This window comes from Cydia fagiglandana, chromosome 23 (genome assembly GCF_963556715.1).
Source record: "Cydia fagiglandana chromosome 23, ilCydFagi1.1, whole genome shotgun sequence".
Lineage (NCBI taxonomy): Eukaryota > Metazoa > Arthropoda > Insecta > Lepidoptera > Tortricidae > Cydia > Cydia fagiglandana.
The window spans coordinates 7,057,623-7,080,885 of record NC_085954.1 but is presented as its reverse complement, the minus strand read 5'-3'; positions in this window follow the sequence as shown (position 1 = coordinate 7,080,885).

Sequence of the window (23,263 nt, the reverse complement as noted above, 5' to 3'; positions counted from 1 at the left end):
GTTTCTTGCAAATTCTAGATTATATACTCTACGCAATGTTAGCAATAATGTTCCTTATGATAGCATATGTGGAAATAGCTCGGGTAATAATATATTATCTACCTAATTACTTAACCCTTAAATAGGTCATTCTCTCGTTTTATCGGAGAACTCCTTTTTATTGTATTGTTTTTGATAGACCGGTTATACTAAAAGCACCTATAAGTTCTATACTACTTTACTTTCATGGAACATGTATGAAATATAATCTATCTATACACGGTGTAACATGAGGAAATCGAATACTTTTAACAGCGTATTCCTGATCATATTTAGAGACAAAAATCTCCTATAAACTTTATTGAAATTCGCCTAGTTTCAGAAATAATATGTATTAATTTAAATAAAAACAAGCTTTTATTGATCCATAGTGTAAAAGGCCTTTTTGATGGTGATGTTGCTGCTATGGGACGTAGTCTAAATAATTATCCTTATTGATAAATGTCAAAAAGTGACAAGTAACACTTTGGAAAAAGCAGGTTTTACGAAAAAATAATTAAAAATAAATATGAATTGATAAGTTTACCAATAATATTTATTTTTATGTACAAATACATTCAAAAAATTTAAAACGTAAAACAAAAAAATTTTTTTTTGCTTAATTTACCTAAACTCATATTACATTTTTCCTTCTTTTGACCTCAGAAATGCGTTGTTTAATTTTATTAATCGGTTTCCTCATATTACACCGTGTATATATAAATGCAAGTGTCCTGATTGACTGACTGATTCATCAACGCAGAGCCGAAACTACAAAAGGTAGAAAGTTGAAATTTTCACACCAGATTCTTATCTCTTGTACACTTTATAAATGTATTATAAAGTGTACAAGAGATAAGAATTTTGAGAAATGTAGCCCCTAAGGGGTAACCCGCTTGAAAGGGGAAAAGGGGATGAAAGTTTATATGGGGTTCAAGTTTTATTTTAAGATAGAATTTGAAACTTCGTAAAAAGATATAATTATTAAAATACAAGAAAACTAATTTCAGCGTTTTTGAAAATTCATCCCTTGAGGTGGTGAAAAAGGGGTTGAAAGTTTATATGGATATCAAAAAATGTTCGAACGCGGGACTTGAATCTTTGTATTTGGGGATATTATTAAAAGAAAGGAAAAGCAATTTCAGCGTTTTGTTAAATTCAAACAAATAATTTATACAAATAAATAATTTCATTTCATTTTATTTCATTTCATTTCATTACATTTCATTTCACCCCTAACAGGGTTAAAAAGGGGTTAAAAGTTTGAATCAATTACAAATGATTTGAACTTCTTAAAAAGGCAAAAGTAATAGCTGATTACAAAAAAGTGAGTGAGTGACCCCTCCCTCCCCCTAAACGTGTAATGTAATTAATGGATGACCCCTTAGCAAAAGATAGAACAAAATCGACAATCTCCTTTCAGGGGAGCATGCACTTGTCGGAGGCTCCGGGCCTTCAGGGCTTTCGACCTTCGCATTCAGACAATTGAACTATAATTGTTCTGTGTTTGAGCACTAACCTCCCGCAACTCGGCCTTCGGCCGTGCGTTTTAAAAAGCCTCTGAGGGATGCTTGGGCCTACGGCCCTACGCGTAGCTCGGCCATCGGCTTTCGAAAAAGCTGTCCACAGCTAGTTTCACGTAAACCATTACGGCTGTGTCCTTAAAACAGCCCAACCGCGTTTTCTTTCTTAAGTCCAGCTCACGCTTGACTCTAGATTTCTAATAGGTTTTCCTGTCATCTAGAGGTAGAAGGTTGTGTATTTTTTTTTCAAAATTTTAGACTCTATATTATCGGAGATAAGGGGGAGCGGTCATTTTTTGCCTATTTTCTTAAATAATTTCTAAACTGTTTTATATAAAATTATAAAAAAATATATATTTGAGATCCTCAAAATAAGCCCTTTTAATATGTAACACGATATGGTTTGCAAAACTTGGTTTTCTAATTTTCTCATATTCCCCTTAAAATAGCCCCCTATACTTAAAATTCATTTGTTTATATTACATGTCCGTCTTTGGGTAGCAGACTTCCATATGTGTACCAAATTTCAACTTAATTTGTCCAATAGTTTTGGAGCAAATTGGCTGTGACAGACGTATAGACAGACGCACGAGTAGGCGTCACAAACCCGGTTTCACCGAAATCGAAAAAACCGGAAAAACCGGGTTTACAGCCAATTGTCAAAACCGGGTTTTTACTTTAATAAAACCGGCTTTTTCGAGTTTTTCGATTTTACACTTTTGTAAACATAGTTTCATTATTTTGAAGAGCAAATTAAAAAAACAATACATTATACGCACTAATTGTATAAATAAACAGCTTTTTAGTCTCCAACGTTATATCTATTTGCCCAGTTTTGCAGATAGACTGCTTTGATGGTCCTTGAAGTTAAGGCTTCAATCCAGGATGCTTCGGAGATATTTAGGAAGAAAGTTGTGTCGGAGAAGATTGCCTCTGAATTTTAATATCAGCTCCGTGTTGGCTAGTTTGTTGCACTGGTGAACGCAGAACACCTCGGTCTTGGAAGGGCAGGGGCACAAACGCCACTGAGAGAAATAGTCATCTAATAGATCCAGGTCCTTTTCCAGGATATTTAGTTCAATTTTCAAGCTGTCTTTTTGTGTCACAAGGGCATCATCAGCATAAGCAAACTTCCGCGATGTGGTGTTAGGCAGGATACGACTCAGACCTTTTCAGACCTATGACAACTAATACTAGGCTGTGTTGAGAGTGTGGAAAATCCGCTAGCGCGTACAGCTCGGCGGCCAATGGGGTACCATCTATTGCTCTTGTTGTGAAGACTAGGTCCGGGTTCACTTCTCCATCGAGCTGATTTGAAAGTTCCTTTGCCTTTGTGAGAAACGACTAAAACAGTGTTGTTTTGTTCCTATCTGCCCAGTCCATGATCGCCTTCTCGTTGGCGTCAGATTTCCTTTATCCCCAGCCGGTATGGTGGCTATTCAAGTCTCAAATGTAAAGGGATGGGTGTTCCAAGTAAGGAAGGCGTGGAGTATGCCAGCAGCTACGTGGAGGATTATATATGCTGCATATCCGCGTTCCGCCGATTTGAATAATCGTGGTGGCGATATTGTTGCCATCGATGTTATTTGAAATCACGTTGACCAGGGCAGTAAGAGAAGACCGGCCGCATGTCGAAGTTCTATATTAATTGTTTATGGTATTATAATGCCGCTACCAAATCAAATCCCGGTATTTTATCTCGTTTAGCGAGTTGGGCATCATCAGCGGTGTATTTCCAGAAGGAGGACTATGTCAACACCGTTGTCATATAATAGGTTGCTTAGGCAAACCGGTTTAGAATTACTGCTTAGTTAAAAACTTTATTGATGGATTTGGATTAATTTATTGATATGGTCTTGGTAAAGTAAATAGAAATGTCGTGGAAGACGTAATATCAAAACATTGAACCTAAAAATAATTGCTTATTTTACAAATTATACGTAAGATCGAAATCACCGAAAAAACCGAAAACCCGGTTTTGCAATCTCACAAAAACCGAAAAACCGGTTTTATAAAATACGCACGGTTTTGTGACCCCTACGCACGAGTGATCCTATAAGGGTTCCGTTTTTTCTTTTTGAGTTACGGAACCCTAAAAGTACCTACTAATCATGTAAATTATTATTGATAACACACTTTAATATGTATTTGCATTTCAACTACATAAACATTAGTATTTTAAGAAAACAAATCAATATTAATTCCTCGTTAGAAATTGTTTTTATTTCAAGTGATGAGATCAATTATTGTCTTATAAACATGTTATCTAATCAGATAATTCAGGGGTCAGAGTTTTTTCGCTTACAAATATGGCATACATCGTTTACTAATATGGCATAGATCCAATAGGTATATTGTATGGGATGTAAATGTTACTTTTGTATGGCTTTGTTACTTTTGTACCCGACCGCATTTTTCTGAAAACATGAAAGATATCTTTGAATTTGAAACGCAACGTGTGCGAGAAAAATAAATTGCAATCAATCTAATCAATATCCCTTCGGGTGGCAGGGCCTCCGGTTGAACGGTAGGAAAAATGGCGCGGCCATTTTTAAAACATGCCCCTGCGTGGCAGAGGCCGGGAGCCAGACACTCCCCAATTAGCGGTGAACCGGGAGACGGTTCCGTCACAACAAGCCCGTGTGTGGCAGAGACCGTCTCCCGGCCTCTGTGCGACGCCGTATTTTGCGCCTAAAATAAAACCATTAAAACTATGCCTTGCTTGCTCACTTTTGCAAGATGCATTCTTCATTAAACAAGGATGGTATTCCTTAAAGGTTGAATTCCCGCGTAAAATAATGTTTTTTAGAAATGGCGTGATGTTCACGCCCCACCAGACCTCGTACGCACCGACCGTCGAGCCGCGAACATTCAGAAACCAGAAAATTTGCTAACAACATTGTCCTTACAAAGGTACACAAATGGAATACGCAGTGATAAAAAGTGAAATAAACTGTGTGAATCGTGTTAAATGTAATGTTTTGTCATAAAGACTGCTTTTTTTCAATCAATTGTTTTATTTCCTAATTATACATATTTTTATACATGAAAGAAAAAATAATTGGTAATATGAGATTTGATCAAGTCCAGCATAATTCAAATAAATATAATGAAATTCATTGGTACCTATACAATCAAAAAAGCTATTTTATGCTGAATTCAATTCAATCATACATATTTTTGAGAAATGGTCAAATTTCTAGCACACGTCAAATTCGCGATGACCACCCATGGAGGCGCCGCCACTTGACGTATATTTTTCTAAATTTGCCGCACCACTCAACCTCAAGCCACCGTTAAATCTGAGGCGCCGCCATTCAACGGCTTGTTATATCTGTCCATCTCCCGGCTCCCCGCCACCATAGAGACCTAGCCAGACAATGCCACTCTAGGGGATATGCAAATATTCAGAAAATGTATGAATTTTAATACAACATAAACATCAAAGAACTAAAAGTCAAAAAACGTACTTTTGATTCGAAAAACTTTGCGTCACGTTGCGTCCTCTCACACAACCTAATAGCACGTGGCGCTCGTTTCGACTGAATGCGCTGACTGAGTGAAGGGGGCACCACTGTCTATCGCTTAATAGCAGCGGAGTGGTATTTTGTCTATTAGTGTGGTATTTAGGCTAGGAATCGATATTGAAACACGGAGCTCACGTTAACAGTTTAATCTATAATTACAGACTGCCTGAGGGTAGGTGGTACAAATCCCAACTACCGACAACATATACCATAATCCCTCCACCAATAGTTACAAAAATAACAAGTTACAGAAAAACAAAATAACTAAGTCTTATAAATAGCGTTCCTATTTCTAGTGGATCGCACACTTCGTCCACCAGCCGGCTCGGGTGGAACGGGTACCGGTCCGCTCGTGGCGCTTCCCGCGGGCAAGGCGCCGGGCTCCTCGCCCCCTTCTGCCCGGGACAACTGGCCCTCAGGGCGGCCATCCATGACCTCATTGTCAAACTGAGCACTTCCTTCCATTACTGCAGGGGTCTGTGGTGATGCAGGTTGGCCATCATCTGGGAGTGAACAGAATGAATCGTTTTCATTGAGTCCTTCGAGCTCGGAGTCACCGTCACCTTCGTCTCCGTATAGGCTCAAGTCGTCCACGTCAATTGCAAGCGGAGCCCCTTTGTATGTCAACAGCTGATCGATGTGTTTTTTTATTGTTATGTTTAAGTCCGGCACAAATACCTCATATATTCTTGACCCCAGTTCCTTAATAATAATCCCTTTTCTCCACTCATGTTTATTTCCGTTTGAAAATATGTGTTTCACTAATACGGTATCATTTATATTAAAATTACATTTACGTATTCCACCATAATGTTTACTGTGTAAGATCTGTTTCGCGCACACATTAGTCAGCGGATTAGGCGCAGCGGATGAGGACGACACCGCGGCGTCGGCGGCGGCGCCGGCGCTGGCTGCGGGCGGCGGCTTGCGCAGCAGGTCGAGCCGGCAGCGCAGCATACGACCCAGCATCAGTTGGGCGGGCGCGTAACCGGTCGTGCAATGCACCGAGTTTCTGTAGTCGAATAAAAATTTGTTAAGTTTCCGCGTTATTTCTTGCTGGTTATTATTTTGCTGCATTATTATTTTAACGGCCCGTTTTACAGTTTTTACTGTATTTTCTGCCTGACCATTTGATGCTGGGTGGTAAGGCGCGATAGTAACATGTTGCATGCCGTTTATGTTGCAATATTCTTCAAATTGACTCGAACAAAAATTACTCGCGTTGTCGGTAACTATGGTTCGCACTAAACCGTACCTACTAAAAATTTCGCATAATTTATCTATAATGGCGCTAGTATTTGTAACCGTTAACAAAAAACATTCCACCCATTTTGAGTGAGCGTCAACTGCAACTAAAAACTGTTTCGCTTGCCACGAAAACAAATCCAAATGCACGCGCTCCCAAGGACGGGCCGGGTAGGGCCACGGTGCTAGCGGCGCGCGGGGAGGATCACTGCGTAATGCTAAACAAATACTACATGTACCTATTTTGTCCTCAATATCCCTATCTATATGTGGCCACCATATTCGCGCTCGGGCTTCCGCTTTAGTTTTTACGATTCCGAAATGGGAGCTATGCAATTCTGACAGTAATTGCTCTCTGTATACCGAGGGAATTACGACCTTATGGCCTCTTAAAATACAACCATTTTCCAATGACAGCTCTAAACGACAAGCGAAATATGGTTTTAAATCAACATAAGGCATCTTAGCCGGCCAACCGTTAATTACGTAATATTTTACCTTATTCAGAACGGCATCGTTCGCGGTTTCTTTTTGAATGTCAACAACACTAAGCGGCATTAAAATCGAGTCCGATATAAAATTGATGTACATTGCTTTATCATGTTCGTTTTGGGGTTCTAGGTTATCCTGGGCACAACTGACTGAACGGGACAAAAAATCGGCTACATTTTGTTCTCCTTTAACATATTCTATATTAAAGTTATAGGCAGATAAGAACAACGCATACCGCTGCAAACGGTTTGCCGCTAGTTCCGGTACGCCCTTTTTGCTTCCAAAAATTGACAAAAGCGGTTTATGATCCGTGCGCAAGGTAAATGGAACCGATCGACCATATAAATAATGGTGAAATTTCTTGATTGAAAAAACAAGAGCTGCGGCCTCTTTCTGAACCTGAGCATAATTACGTTCTGCTTTAGAAAGCGAACGCGAAGCGTACGCCACTACACGCTCGGTGCCGTCGCGCTGACGCTGCGCTAGCACGCCGGCCAGGCCGCGCGGGCCCGCGTCTGCGGTCACCACGGTAGGCAGGTCGGGGTCGTAGTGCGCCAGCACACGATCTGACGCTAATTCGCACTTGATTTTGTTAAAAGCGTCCTGTTGCTCTTGGCCCCAATTCCACTTTTCGCCTTTTTTTAGTAATAAGTGTAAGGGGTCAAGTATACTGGACGTGTTTGGAACAAAACATCTATAAAATCCAATCATGCCCAAAAAAGACTTGAGTTCGCTTACGTTCTTAGGACACTCACAGTTAAGAATGGCTTCCACTTTTTTCTCCGATTTATGCAAACCATTTTTATCGATACGGAACCCTAAATATTCCACGGAATCTTTAAATAGTTCGCACTTGTCCTGTTTCAGGCGCAACCCTGCTTCCTGTAATCTACTCAGAACTTGTTCTAAACGTTGTAAATGCGTTTCTCGGTCAGGGCCAGTGATTAAAATATCGTCAAGAAAAATACACGTTCCCTCTATTCCCGATAATAGTTGTTCCATCGTGCGTTGAAATATAAACGGAGCATTTGACAAACCAAAAACTAACCTATTGTAACAAAATAATCCTTTATGTGTGTTTATACACGTTAAACGTTTCGACTCGTCCAGAACCAATTGAGAGTATGCGCGCGATAAGTCCAGTTTAGAGAACTCCACTCCCCCGTGTAACCGCGCAAACAAATCCTCTATTCTCGGCAATGGATAATTATCTAAGTACAAAACTTTATTAAGTGTGACCGAAAAATCACCACAAATGCGTATGTTGCCATCAGGTCGCAACACGGGAACGATAGGAGTGGCTATGTCGGAATGATCAATTTTTTCCAGTATACCTAACTCGACTTGTCGCTGTAACTCTGCCTCCACCTTTGGTTTAAGAGCTAACGGTACCGGACGCGGTTTAAAAAATTTCAATGTACTGTCCGGCTTAATTTTTAAGGTTATTTTATATTTGTTAAATTCTCCTAATTCATCTGTAAATAATTTGGCATATTTGTTTTTAAATTGATCTCCCAAATCTATATTTTGTACATTATTACAGTAAGCACTACTTAGTTGCAAGTCAAACGCACATATGAAATTTCGCCCTAACAACACGGGTTTCTTGGATTTGTTTACCGTGACAAACATTTTAATCTGTTTAGTGCGACCTTCGTAAGTCACCGGCAGTGTAACGCAACCTTTTGGAATAAGCTTACTTTCATTATAGCAATTAAAAACCTCTATGGACGGCTGTAACTCGTACTTAGCGAAAACATTCATGTATAATGAGTACGGAAGAATTGAAATGGCACTACCGGTATCTATCTCACATAAAATGTTTTCACCCGCTAAAGACACCGTTTCGAGCATAGGTTTCTCATTAGTGCATTTTATATTAAAAAGATCGAAACTACCTGTGATGGTGTCGTCGTCATCCGCAGTCAGGAAATGGTTGCTCCTGTATTTCGCCTTACCCGTCGTACACATACGCTTCAAATGACCTTTGACCTTACATTTAGTGCACGTGAAATTTATAAAACGACACTGATCTTTCGAATGACTTTTATAACCACACACTTCACAACGAGAGTCCACCATCCCCGCAGGTCGCGTCGCTCCGCTGCCGGTCCCGCCCCCGCCGGTCCGCACGGCGTACACGGGCGCCGGCGCCGGCGCGGCGGGCGCGGGCGCGGGCCCGGGCCCGGCGGCGCGCAGCGCCTGGCGCGCACAGCGGACGCTTTGCGCCAGTTCCAGCGCCTTGTTGAACGTCAAGGTCTCCAAGTTCTGAGCGAATAACTTCTCCTTCTCCTTAACATCCTCCAATCCGAGGACGAACCGATCCCGAAGCATCGTATCGAGTTCCGTTTTAAACCCACAATGCTCTGCTAAATTACGCACTCGTGTTGCCCATTCGGCTAAATCTTCCCCGGTGCGCTGTTCCGCCTTATAAAACTTATAACGCTCTGCAAAAGAACTTTTCTTTGATTCGAAATGAGTGTCAAAATGCTTTATAAGCGTCTTATACTCGACACTATCGAGCTCCGTCGGGAACAACAAACTCCTTGCCACACGGTATGTGTCTTCCGCCAACGCTGTCAACAGGATTGCCTTTCGTTTGGTTCCAGCTTTATCCGAATCCTCGGTTATATCGTTAGCCGTGCAAAACTGGCCCAAACGACTTTTAAATATCGTCCATTCCTGCGTTCGATGGTCGAAAGTGAGACTGCCACCAAACATGTTTCCGTGACTCGCCATATTTGCTTCTTATCGCTAGATTTCTTTTACCTATGTCCACTAAACACTAAACACACGCGTGAATTACTAAATCGTCGCCAAATTGTGGTATTTAGGCTAGGAATCGATATTGAAACACGGAGCTCACGTTAACAGTTTAATCTATAATTACAGACTGCCTGAGGGTAGGTGGTACAAATCCCAACTACCGACAACATATACCATAATTAGATAAACCTACAGAGCAATAGTTACTTTCCACCCGCAGTTACCTTTGTCCCCGCTCTCCCCTATATTTCACTTGAAGAAGCATGCAAATTTTGCTTAGTAGCTAGGTAGTATAACTAAATATATACAAATTGAAGCTAAGCTAAGGTAAGTTATATAATAATAATATCATCGGAATACACATATGATTTTAATGAAATTGTCATTGAATTGATTTGTGCCTTATCGAAAGCCCTATTAATTAGAGTAGTACCTAAATAACTTTTTTCATTTGACGACTTCTGTATTTATTCGGTTTATTTAGTTCGAGTATCTAATGAATTCGATTATTTAGTTAATTTACATTTAAGTACGTCACATGTGACATGAACAGACAAGGAGAGCAAGATAAAATATATTGTTTTGTCTTCCTTCTTTCAATGGAACTTTTTTAGAGTTTCTCTTCCTCAAAGGAGGCTAGTTGTTAAGACGAAACTCAAAATACTCTCATTTGCATCTTAAAAAAAATAGGATGGGTCACTGACCTGTCCCGGTAAAGTGAGGTAGTGTGCGTGACGTGTGCTTGTGTGTGAAATGGGGTAATTTGACAGAATCTGAAAATTTTCCCCGGGCATACCTCACCTTAATAAAGATAATACTTATGATGATGAAGAATTCGTACCTCCTTCAGAAGAGCTAGTTCTAATAACGTAATGTGTCGCTTGTGAGTTTTTTGTTGTTTTTCCGGGTTGGTTTAATTTTGCTACTGGCTGTTTCTAAAGTATTTATAATGTTGTTATTTTGAATTTGAACTTCTGAATGTGTATTTGTGGTATCTCTTCTTGTAAGGTACTTCGTAATTCTAAGTTAAACTGATCGTGGTTACAAATAAGAGTGTGTTTCTGTTTAGGTGTTTTGCCTATTTATGAATTAATTGCTTACGGTGGATTTAAGTCTTAAACTTTATTTTTGCTCTCACGGGTCTGTGATCGGAACTAAATTTAAACCTATTGATGTACCTAATACCTACATAAATAAATATCTAATTAAACTTTTGTCAGATGAAAATATTATTATATAAGTAGTCAATTTCGTGTGTGATATTCCGCCAGGCGAAGTCCAGGTCCAGCGACTTTGAAGTTTTTTTGAGAAAAAAGGAATTACTTATCTACGTTCATGTTTCGACTATGTATGTGTGCTTGATCTGACTTCACCAAGGACAATAATAATAATAATAACCCCGCGGGGGCAGCTTGTGGCGAGCTGACGGTGAGTGGCGACACCGCGGACCCCTATTCCAGAGGGCCCTGTCATCTGGCCCTCGCCTCTGTGCTTGCCTTGATTGGCCGGCCAGAGTGGAGTCGCAAGAGCGGGACCTATGCTCCAGGTTGGAAGTGTAAAATGTCATAACGCCGGCGGCCTGCTGAACGGATCACCGGGATCTGGCTACCGCAGACTCACCTCTCGACAACCTTACAGCCGCTCCGAAGTGTTGCCCTATTGTCGCACTGTGCGTGCGGCCGTCGTAGGGCCCACTAAATGAGTAGGCGAGTCACCACCTGTCTTACACAATTTTGAGACTGATTGTCACGGCAGGTGTCCGCTAGTCTCCTCCCATAACCCATTATCCAGTCCATCCAACTTGCATATCAATAGCCCATGACCTTAGTTCCCATCGCAGCACAAAAGTGCTGCACTGCAATAGTCTTTGTACCTGGCGGAGACCATCTCCGGATGTATCATTTTGTGCGCTCGGGGATGGTATCCGCCATGTGTATCCCTTGCTTTTAGAGTAAACTGTCTTAAAGGGCCTCTGCGCTGTTGGCTTCGGCCCCACGCACGCCTCCCAAAGGTCCGGGACCCCATGGTCCCGAGATATGGAAAGGACAAACAAATAATAATAATAAAATCGTTTATTTCGACCAACTTAGGATCATATTCATTGACATATTATAATGAAAATTAAGATTAAAATTAAATTGACTAAATTTACATTAAAATAAAAATAAATTATAATAAATTAAATTAAAGCATTATATTCTAACTTATACATACTAACACAACAAACAATAAGAGCCTTAGAGAGGCTTGGACACCAGCACGTGAATCATATGACAGTGATTCAGGTACTGGCAGTCAAACCTCTCTGCGAACGCCCTCAAGATGCCGTTGGCACTAGCCCGCACTCTGCGCACCAGGGATGTGCAGCGTTTCCTCATTGTGGTGTAGAAACAGTCTACTCTGGCCTCCGCGAACATCCCCGACGCACTACAAAAACGAGGTAGTCCCATCAGCACCCTGAAGGCATTATTATATTGTATACGAAGAGCGTTGTACTGCTTTTGCGTATAGCACGCCCACAGATTAGCAGTGTAAAAGGTAGTACAGAAAGCTCTAAAAAGAGTCTTTTTCACCTCAGTGGAGCAACTAACAAATCTGCGGGCCACCATATTCGCTCTAACACACAACGCTCTCCGTTCCCTTTCAATGTCAGCATCATCTTTCAAGTCAGAGGTTACTACATGCCCAAGGTATTTGAAACGGTCCACCCTATTAAGTGGAGTTCCGTTTAACTTAATAGGAGGTACTGGTGGTAGTTTTTTACCTCTAACTTGAAAGACCATGCATTCAGATTTCTTGACATTATATGTCAAACCGTGACTGATTGCATATTTCTCACATATATTTATGAGCTTCGCCAAACCACAAGGAGAGGCACTCAGCAGCACCATATCGTCTGCATAGCTTATGTTATTCAGACAAGTATCGCCAATGTGGCATCCGACAGTAGTGCTGCTGAGCTCCTCTAAAAGTGCGTTGATATACAGGTTGAAGAGCTTGGGCGAGGTCACCCCTCCCTGCCTCACCCCACACTCCAACCTGTATGGCTCCGAATAAGCGCTTGACCATCGTACTACATTCCTCTGGTTTAGGTACCAGTATTTAAACATTCTACACAGCTCAACCGGCATTTTCGTGTTCCTTAACTTCCGCCAGAGGACGTCGTAGTTGACGAGGTCAAACGCCTTCGATAAGTCAAGGAAGCATGCATAAATACATGTGCCTCTCTCTGTGTAGTGCTTGACAGTCTCCTTAAGACACAATATGGCAGTTTCCGTAGAGAGTCCAGGCCTGAAACCGAATTGATTTTGATGTATATCAAGGTACTTGTCCAATTGTGTACCAAGCAGACTGTCCAGCACTTTAGCTACCACTGTCGCTAGCGAGATCGGTCTGTAGTTGTTTTTATCACCTACATCACCACCCTTATCCTTGACAATTGGTACTACCACAGTCCTCATCATTGCCTCGGGTAAGTACGCGTGACTAAGGCAGAGGTTGTACAACAGAGCGAGTACCCTCGGCAAGTGAGGGCCTGCATTCCTCAAGTGTTCAATACTGAGGCCATCGTGACCAGGAGATTTTCCACGCGACATAGATTTTAAAACCGCAGCAACATCTTTCGCTGTAAATCTAGTTTTAATCTCCTGGTCACTCAACTCATCCTCCAGTAATGAACAATGGTCCATGTTTCCTGCTTTTCATCAGTAGATTTATTTAGAGGGTCATAATCTCGTAATACTCTTCAATCTTATCATCGCAATGTGTAGATGTTGATGCGTAGGCTTTGATTGCGGTTAAGGTAGGTATATAGCTTTGGGATTTGGGATATGCTTAACGTCAACACAGCCACCTTGTCGGAGTAATTTGATAATCCGACAATGTTGTCCTGCCACTTCTTTTTGACGACAAAGCGTGTGGGTATCTTCCGCCGGGTAGTTTCAAAGTAGCGCCAATAACAGAAAAGCTAACGGAAAATCGTCTAAGGTGGTACGGTCATGTACAGAGGCGTCCTGTAGACTACATGGTTAAGGTAGCGCTCGATATTTCAACGACGAAGCGAGTCAAGCGAGGACGTCGAAGACCACCTGCTACCTGGCTGACGACGGTTCAGCGAAACCTGAAAGACCTCAATATAGACGCCGACGTTGCACTCAATCATGCAGAATGGAGGAAAAGAACAGGGAAGGCCGACCCCAAGTAAATGAGAACAAGGCCTAGCAGGATGATGATGACGTGGGTATCTTCCGCCCGGGGATTCTTAGCACCACTTTTACAGGGTACTTAGCGCCGTAACGAGGAGTCGTACATGTCAAATGAGATTGGGCCATAAGCCCACCATGCTGGTTCAGTGCGGGTTGGTGGATCGCCAGAGGCTTGTTTGGTATTCCACAGGGTGACCACGTGCAGGAGAGGCTGGTCTGGGGTCCGTTACATGACATTCGGGCCCCTTGCATCGCATCCCCCAAATATTATCCTCCCCTTTGTTTATTTACTTTGGTAATTTTTGATCGTAAAAATATAGCCAAACAAAACAAGCTAAGAATACTCTAGTTTTAAAGAAAAACTAGTCTTATTTGCTAATTTTTTAAGACTGAAAGTCGCTTACTTTAGTAAATATTAATTAACATCCATGTAAAATGATTCTATTTGCGCTTTTTCTTTGAAATAAACTTTAAGTTATATCAAATAACTGGATATAGTGTCACTGTTCCATAAATTGAATCAATATTGCGAAGTCGTCATGTGACATTAAGCAAAACTAAACGGAATAGTGACATTACAATTTTCTTTTAATTGAATTATCTTAGAAATTAAACAAAAAAAACACAGTTTACTCAAATGACCCACAAGATTAGTTTAAAATCTAAAAAAATATAGCAAAAAACTCTTTCTTTTATCTTTAGTACGGCAGTTTTAGACGTTTGAGGATTTCGAAAATTTTAAAGCTCTGTACCCAAAAAACACGTTTTTCGCTTAATGACACTGTGTTTCTCAAGGAGCGATATGTATGTGTACCAAATTTCAAATTAATTGGTCCCGTAGTTTCCGAGGAAATAGATTGTGACAGACGGACAGACAGACAGACGCACGAGTGATCCTATAAGGGTTCCGTTTTTCCTTTTGAGGCACATAACCATAAAAATCGTGAAAATGAAATAAAAATATATTTGTACTTGTTTTACAGGTTAAAAACAAATCCTACTCAGATAAAAAAGGATATATGTATGTGGTTGGGGCAGCACTTTTCTACCATTTATGGGACGGCCTTTGGGCAATTATTAACAAAGGAAAATACGCTTACACTGTACCTTTGACAGTTGTCCTAGCAAGTAAGTGTAAATGTTTTTTTTTATTACACACAACCACCATCGTTACAGGCTATCTTATTCGTTCTATACAGTCAGCCAAAGAAGTGGTTTACCACTGTTCGACTCTATCATCTGATTGATAGAGTCGAGAAGTGGTAGACCACTTTCTTGGCTGACCGTACATTCGGAGATTGTCTCAGCCAGATGCAAAGACTATTGCAGTGCAGCACTTGTGTGCTATGGGATCTAAGGTCACATGCTATCGATTTGCATGTTGGATGGACTGGATAATGGGGTGTCGGAGGATACTAGTGACAATCAGTTTTGGAATTGTGAAAGGTATTAGGTCGCCAACTCTGTAGGCTCCACTACGGCCGCACGAGCAACACTTTGAATTGGCTGTAATGGCTGTGAGGTTGTCGAGAGGTGAGTCGGCGGTAGCCAAATCCCGGAAATCCGGTCAGTAGCCGCCGGCGTTATGACTTTTTACACTTCCAACCTGGAGAATAGGTTCCGCTCTTGCGTCTACTCTGGCCGACCTGTTATGGTCAGCACAGAGGTGAGGGCCAGATAAAAGTGTCCTAAATAAATATAAATCGTCCTTATTTACAAGGAGGTGCTCGAGCTTCCTGACTACCTAATCGTCCCCTACTCCCCCTAAGTGTACACAGTGCCTCTACTATCAGTTGGCAGAGTATTTTTCACTTACACTCGGTGAATAAACGTGCCGTGTGTCACGTTTTACGTTTCTTTACGGTCTTATGTACCTAACTTCACTCCACTCCAAACGATGTTGTCCCTTTCTAAGTATACTATAAAACAGAGCAAGAGTTATATCGGAGTTTTATACAGCGCCTCTAGGATTCACCTATAGAACTAAATAACAAAATTGACACATTTTCTCACGTCTACGTAATTTACTATCTATGCATCTCGCTCTCGCAAATTAGTGCAAGTGAGATGCACAGAAAGTAATGTTACATATACTGATGGTAGCCGTGAATATGGAGGGTAGAGGTAAGGAGAATCCTTTATGACTTTATGAGAAAACTCCTTTATGGGAGAATATTTGCAAAAAGTGGGCACGCTGTCAGCTATTATAATTTTTCTAAATCTCTCCAGCGTAGCGAAAAAAAGAAAACCCATAAACCTAGTTTTTCATTGTATCAATACCGTACTAAAAATCATGGAGAATGGAAGATACTCGTATTTACAAGTGAAAAAACGTTTTCTCTTTTTGTATGGACGATTACGTAGTATACTTCCCTCTTAAGGTTTTTGACGGACACTTTTTCATTATTAATTACATGGAGATTGTATTCCTTACCTCTACCATCCACTAAGAGTATTTAGAAGGGACATGTCATCGCTGTCATTTTCGTTACAAAACAGTCTGCCGATTTTTGCGGGGGAGGGGACGTCAAATGTATTGCTATTTCTACATGATTTGTACGTAACGTACAAATAGCCATGTCAGTCCATACAAAAGTTTGCACAATTGTGTTTTTCGGCAGAGGGGTAAGTAATAATGTCAACAAAAAAATAAAGAGTATACCTACGAGACTACTACGACTATGATATTTGATTTATTCGGTTGTCAATATAAAACAAATGTAGGTGTTCTTTCTTCCCGTATGAGACGCCATTACTATGTAGTTTGGCTTGAGATTAATAAACATTACCTATATGGTGTTAAAACAAGCTTTTCTTTCCTGCTTGGAACCCTAATCCTAAATCCTAACAGTAAGCACTCAATGGCCACTCCAGTTATTAAATGCTCTAAGACCAATTTTGTCACTTTGTTACTGACTCAACCTTCATTCTACAATTTTTTAAAGATTTGACGTTGCCATAGTTACGAAAATAATAAACACATCAATGTTAGTAAACAATGTATAAATTAATAAAATATATTGTATTCAAGACAAAAATTGCAAAATATGATAATTACGTAAACATCATTAATAATCGAGTTAAAATTATGACTTTGCGTGTTAAAAAATAGGAAGCAAAATATACGGCGCGATTATACAGGCTACTTTTGGCTACATATTTATTACGTTTGATGAAAATAATACACACATGAGAAGAAATCTTAAAATATTAAAATAGGTATGTATTATAATGGTTCGCTTCAGTCCGCACCGCCTACTGCTAAGTAACATTATCTAATAGAGTGTGCGGAAAGAGAAGAGTCGTGAAATTTAGGGGAGCCCATATACATTATACCTACGACTCTTCTCTTTCCGCACATACCCTACGACCTACGTATGACCTTAATAGCGATCTTAATTTTATAGTACTTATATGATCTCGAGTATATTTCAGTGCCAAGCGCCCCATTTCCAATACAAAATGAACCCACGCAGCGGGTTTTTGGCAATAAATGTGTTTTAAATTTTCAGATTCTGAACCACCAGCAAAAGTTTTTGAAGAAAGTTTTATATTTCCTGTTACCAAGTTGACATGAAAAACGAGTACCTACCAAACACAATAATTTGAACAACGGAAAATAAAATAATACTTACTTAGTAAAGAAAAATAAATAAACTCACAGAACATTTGTATGTTTTATTTTATTTAAGATAATAATGCTTAATAAAATACATAGCAATTCTTGTGTAAATATTCTCACTATGTGTTATGTGCACCCAGCAACAAAAACAGCAACATGTCTATGTACCGCTCCTTGTATTGAGCCTTAATTCTTAATACATATGTAACTTCTACATGCATACGCATGCATACATGATGCAATCCGGGTTTTCAGGGAAATGTTGTTTTCAATCAGCTTCTTGCCTAAAACCAAAAACTGCTCGTAAGCAATGTGATTTTCGCAAATGTAGCAGTAGAAATAGGAAAATATGATGTCAAGTATAACTCATTACCTTTGTACTAAATCAGCCTTTTATCGAACTATTAATTGATTTATCCCTTAAAGTTTTGCTTGAAGTTCACATACTGTTATAAATTTATACATATTACGTTGAAAATTGCATTAATATTCGTGAAAAATCTGCGTATTTGTTGTGTTTACAAGTTGACAGAAATGTCACGTTGGAAACGCACGTATTTTTCCATAACATCTGTCACGTTTACTCGCGTAAAGTATTTACGCAGAATAATTCTGGCTCAGTTTTCATTATATAATTAGAAAGAGAGCGTTTTATAGTTAGGGAGGCGAGGTAGCTAAATGGCGTAATTCAACGGCGCCGTCGAGACCTATCAAAATCGAAAGATAAAATAATTTCGAAAAGAAAAGCTCGTATGGCAAAAACCATTTTAGCGGTGGGTTTGGCGTGTACGGTTTTTCAAAAATGTTAAAAAAAACAGTTACTTGGGCATTCACGAGCGCGTCAGATATTCATACTACGTATGCCCCGAGTGCCTCTGATAACAACGGTATACTAATCTGCCGGTTTGCGTGGTGGGGGTAGGCATATAAAGTAGTCAAAAATGCAAAAAAAAAAAAAATTTACTCGAGCGCGTCAGATTTTCGGAAGGGGTGTTAAGTAGGCCCCAAGGAAGCTTCCTTTAAAAAAACTGACGATTTCGGCGTGACGATAAGTTACGATGAATTTTTGAAAATGCAAAAAAAAAAAGTTTTTTTGAAATACTCGAGCGCGTCAGATTTTCATAGGGGAGGTTTATCTCGGTATCCTGAAAGCATATTTTTTTAATCTGACAAAAATGTTGGTGGGTTCTCTTAATCTGACCGAAAAAGGTTTTTTGGTTTCTTTTTTTCCTTTCTTTCTCCTTGATAAAACGGGGAATTTAAGAATGACAATAAAGCGATAGATACAACCAACGTAAATGTAGATGAAATGTAGTACGAAGTGTATTATTTATTGTATAAAAAAATGAAATGATATAAAAATTGGATTATAATTGTACATTCGAGAAATATACCATCGGGTCTTTTCTCTCTCTTCAATCGGCGTCATACTGAGGGCACATAGGTCTACGTTAGGGGACCATAAACATATATATAATATACATATATATTTATATATATTAGGGTGTACCGAAAATTAATTCCCTTCTACCGCTTCTTTCCCCACCATCAATGTTGCGAAATAAAGGAAAAATACTGGTAGGACGGCATATTTCCGCGAAGCGCTCAGTCTGCATTACATGTTTATGGCAAATTCCTCTTTTTTGCTTCAATTCTTCACTTCGTTTTGCTTACGGTACGTCCAAAAAACAATTTGAGGATCAACAGGCTATTGAATAATATACATACATGAAACTGTACATGTTAATAATACTTTTGTATACAGATACGCGTAACTTTTTCCGAGTCCACGAAAATTGTCGAGAAGCTTTAGAAAAAAAAAATTTTTGAGATTAAAAGTCACATAATTTAACCATCGTTATTTCATATCAATTTTTTTAACACCCTCAGTTTTCGAGGTATACTCAAAAAACCGGGAGTTTGAGTTTTTATGATGCTTCAAGTCAAAAAGTTTTAACTTTGGACAAAAATGTAAAGAGAACTTTTTTGTGTAAAATAAAATTACCTTTTTTGATTATTTAAACTTTTTTTGTTGTAAAATGTATCGTTCGCGACTTATATGCCGCAACGCGTTCTTAGGAAGACGAAATGGCTCCTCCACACTTCCGGTCATGCGGAAACCGGCAGATTTTGTATTTTTAGTAAGTTTTAGATTATATTCTTCAAGATAAAAAATAAAAAAATCGCGCTCGAGAATGCCGGATTAACGTTTTTTTTTTACAAGTTCGCGACCCTATAACTCGGCGGCGTCAAGGACTTATCGTCAGATTTGTTAAATTTAGTCTTTAAACACTAAAATCAACCCCCAATATCTTAATCTGACGCGCTCGAGTATTTCAGACTATCCATTTTTTTTTTACTAATCTGATCGTCTATCCTAGGCGCGCGTCACTACATATAGAGCTAAATACTTTACAAGGTTGTTCTATTAGGTCTAAGGTATCTCTCATATCTTAAACTGCCACGCTCGAGTATTGCCGAAAATTCCCCTATTCGCCTCCCTAACCATTAGGTGTGAAGTTAGGCAAGTATGGAAAACTCGCGTAAAAACGTTTGTAACTCATGGTACAAATTGAAATTTTTAGTTCTTTACGTGACCGGTAGAGGCACTGTACAATTACTCCATACATTTTCCTTAACTTTCTCACTATCTTCACTTCTCACTGTCATTCACTAAAACTCATAGTAGAGCTACAGTTCTTGCTATCTTTTCTGCAATACAATTTATATACCGGTCTTCTCTACATTGACCTTACGTAGGGTCATTTAACTAAATTATGTTTTCTTTTCAGCTTATGATTTGTACGCTCTACTCGTGACGTACAGTTATTACAAGAAAAGTGAGCCCCCTGCCCCGCAATGAAGCCTGTCGCATTTTTTTTACACCAAATCTGTATTACAATATGTTCCTCAACTTTGATATGATTAAATAATCAAATAATATGAGACTTATTTGTTACACAAATTGATGAGGCAGAGAGCTCAATAATTACGTAAGTGGACACCCAACCAGTGAACGTATATATTTAGTATGGAAACCGCCTTTATAGTCATAATTATGCCTTATGGGAATATAGTTCAGAGCCGGAAACCGCTACCAACTTTTAGTATGTTGTTGGGCATAGCATTGGGTCTCCAAAACTGCCGGGAGACGGCGGCGCTGGCCATCTACTTCAGCGGAATGACGTCATCAAAATGACTCCCGCTTCGTTGCGAATATTGCATACTGCACCCAAATTATGCATACCACATACACGTGTGGGGTATTAAATGAAAGCCAATTAAATATACTATATTTTATTCATACAAAGTGGATCAAAATATGCATCAGTTTAAGAAAAATATACAAAATAATAAAAATTACGTAAAAAGATATTCGAGTATTTGGGTTTTGCAACCAAACTTCTGAACTGATTTTGATAAATTAGGTGTCAATTTATTTGTCTTTGTAGCCCAGGTCACAAAAGCTACATTTTAACCGACTTTGAAAGGAGGAGATTAGGTACTTAAAGAAACAGTATATTGCTTACTTATCAAGTAAATTATTATTTTTTTAATTATGGTTCCATTCGAAAAGGTCGTTTTCATGTATTTTATGTAATGTTCATTCATTTAATACTCAATAAATAGAACTATTCTTTGCATAATATGAGCGCATTAAGGTAGAATTGTTGGGGCGCTTTAGTTTTTTTTCCACGCCTTCCACAGTTTTTGTCGGAGATGTAAAATTTAAATTGTGATATATAGTTGAATAACTAGTTTTTCAAATATTATACGCAAAAAAATGTTGACGGTTTTAGTTTAGCTATAAAATGGATACATATCTACTTTTTCCATAAAAAGTGGTATTTCGTTGTTTCTAGCTCTGAAACCGTACATTTTTTTTACAAACAATGTTTAAGTGAATCATAATACATTTAATAACCTTTCATTACATGTAACTCACGTGTATGTGAGACTCGTGGTATAGTTATAATTTACATTTTACTAAATTCGGCAGTGATTATTTATATGACGTCATTATTTGTAACTGAGGAACAACAGAGATGGTCTCCCGGCAGTTTTAGAATCCAGGTCATATTGCTAATAATAACATACTAGAAGCTTATGCGGATTATCCTGAAAATGACCAATTTTGATTTTTTTAACTTTTATGCATTTGTATGGGCAAATATCTACATTTTGATGCATAATTTCCACATATTTGGTTCAATTTTGATTTTATTGATATCAGTGTATGGCTTGAGATGTCATCTTTAATGTTGTAGTACATTGCTTTATCGTCCGACTTTTGGTTTGGTTGTAAAACCCAAATAAACGAATATTTTTTTACGTAATTTTTGTTATTTTGTAAATTTTTCTTAAACTGTTGCATATTTTGATACACTTTGTATGAATAAAATATAGTTTATTTAATTGGCTTTCATTTAATACCCCACACGTGTATGTGGTATGCATAATTTGGGTGCAGTATGCAATATTCGCAACGAAGTGGGAGTCATTTTGATGACGTCATTCCGCTGAAGTAGATGGCCGGCGCCGCCGTCTCCCGGCAGTTTTGGAGATCCAATGCCATGCCCAACAACATACTAAAAGTTGGTAGCGGTTTCCGGCTCTGAACCAAGGCCTGTTCACTTCCTAAGAAAGTTATGTCCCCAAATAATGGCGCATGTGTGCGCCTTAACCTTTTATGTGTGCGTTGGCCTCCGAGAAAAAGTTGCGAGTAATAAAAATAAAAACATTTTTCTACAGCAACATTGCTCCCAACTCTGATTTAAATTATCACGGATTTTATATATTATTCATCATAAAGCGGGACTTAAAACGCCTAAAACTTAATTATACGCGATTAAGTTTTAAAATTGAATATTTGCTTCTAACTGTCTTTATCAATGTCCATAAAATATATGGAGGGTAGGTACGTCTACCCACCATAATACAAAAATATATTTGTTAATGACTTTGTCCAACTGCTGTGGTTAAAGTTCATAACGAAAATTTTATTTATTAAATCTTTAAATAATAAATACAACGTAGCGGTACTACCACTTAAGACTGTAAGCACAAAATAGATAGGTACAGAAATCAATCAACATACAAAGCGCGCTCGAGCAACGCACACATAGACACTGCTCACGGACACGATATCTCGGACCAGTTGGGACCAGTGCGAGCGCGGGGGCCATCCGCTTGAGACGTGCGTCTGTGAACTTTTTTGTGCAATAATGGAGAAACAAAACAAAAAGTTATTATAACTGTGCAGTGGACCGTTGTTTAAATTCAACATTAAAAGGTGAATTGTCGTTTTTTAAGCTACCAGTGGTTTCAGAGAGAATGCGTATGCGAATTTATTACATTGTAAGTATTACCAAATCCATTGCCTACCAAAATTACATTAATAGTACATTATTGTCGAGGCTCGGAAGTAGCTACTTGCAGGCTGAGGATTCGTTTTAAATGGACGACCTTGGGAGTCCGTTTAATTGAATCCGAAGCTAGCAAGTAGCCTTCGAGCCGAGTCATATACAGTGCTTTTCTCAAAAATGGTGCAAGAAATATAAATATCATAGAAATATTTTACAAAACCAACGTTCTTGCGTATATATTTTCACAGAAGAAAGCCCTTGCCGCCTTTTTATTTTTTTTTAATAAAAAATAGAAGTGTATTTTTCTGCCGAAAATACGCCAACCTATTTGAGACAACTAAATAGTCGTGGTACTAATCATCTGTTTGGCTGTTTAATGGGCCTGTGCCTTCATTTGATATGGCCATTTCAACTTTTAAAAAGTTTGGAACTCGACAAATAATGGAATTTGTATGCGACATTGCAGTCCCAAAATCGAGACCGCAATGTTTTTTAACTT